The sequence below is a fragment of the Arachis ipaensis genome, chromosome B05 (genome assembly GCF_000816755.2).
Source record: "Arachis ipaensis cultivar K30076 chromosome B05, Araip1.1, whole genome shotgun sequence".
NCBI classification, from domain to species: domain Eukaryota; kingdom Viridiplantae; phylum Streptophyta; class Magnoliopsida; order Fabales; family Fabaceae; genus Arachis; species Arachis ipaensis.
This window is the reverse complement of record NC_029789.2, coordinates 131,035,618-131,037,103: the sequence shown is the minus strand read 5'-3', so window position 1 is coordinate 131,037,103 and position 1,486 is coordinate 131,035,618.

Sequence of the window (1,486 nt, the reverse complement as noted above, 5' to 3'; positions counted from 1 at the left end):
AAGTTATTACGATAAACTAACTATATCAACTAATTGATTTGATTAGATATTTAAATATCATATAATTTATTATAATTTATATCAATTTGATTTGGTAGTATTTTCTAATTTAATTATTTTAATATTTTGTTAATATTTTTTAATTTATTTCTTTTAATTTATTAAATCAAATTTATTGTGTGTACTAATTAATTAATTTGATTAATTTATTAGTCATTAAAATAATAAATCTATGAATAAAATAGACAACAAAGATATTTTTAACTAATAATCAAATAAAATCATACATATTGAACTAAATTCAAATCATGTGAATTAAGGACTAAATTAAAATAAGATAATTTCTTAATTATTCAAGTTGAGTGCAATAAATACAAATTAATTTTGTTAGATAATTATAGTTGGCTGGTGTACTATATATAAACGCCACACAAAATTATAAGAAAATTGTGATTTTTATCGCTTTTACTATTTCAACTCTTCTTTTCTTCTTCTTTTTTATGTGTAATTTTTTTTATGTATAAATATACCCAAAATGAGAAAGTATAAATGAGAGTTTTATTAATTGTTTGCTTGATGAATATATCTCAATTTAGACATTCTACTATTATAGATGGAAATTAACCTGTAGCAATTTAAAGTGACCAATGTATTTTTTTATAGTATTAGATAGAATATTTGTTAAAATAAATATATCCATTGTAATGAATTTTTTTTCAAATGTTATATTTTTATGTCACTTGACCTATTATGAATTTATTTTTTAAAATGATAACAAATTATATTTTTTTCTAATGTTATTGCTTAAAAAAGAGTGATAATGCGAGTCAACAATTGTATGAATATTGTTCGTAAGAATGTTGAGAGAGATCATAAGCCTACATTTTCTAAAGATTTATTGTTCAATAAAACAAACAAATTTCATATGATTTAATTTATATGAATACCAAACTTAGCTTTCTTTTTTGGTAAAAAACGCTACAAAAGCTTTTCAATGTACAAATAATAAGTTTTGCAGAACCTTTTTGATGAGATGCATGATAATGGTCAAATTCTTGAATTTATGCATTTGCAAGAATAAAACTAAAAATGTATTAGTGGTTAAAGATCGGAGGAATCCTCCGCCATTTATTTTTTCGAAATCATTAAATTTCTATTGTCACAAAAAAAATATATAAGGGAACATCCTATTGGACTCGGACTAATATATAAAGGGAGCAGATAAAATCAAGTTCTTATATTTGGAAAATATGAGCAGTACATAGAATCTGTTATCCTTTGTTAAAAATTTGCATGAATCCGTTTAGTTTATATGAAAATATCATTCATAGCATTTTAAGATAAATGAAAAGTTGTTCCAAAAAATGCATCATTCATGAAAGAGCAAAGAAGCATCTTAGCCATATCAGTCGTGTAAATTTTTTGAAAGCACAAAATAATAAAATAAATTAATTTTAATATTATTAGAAGTTAAATTTAATAGTTT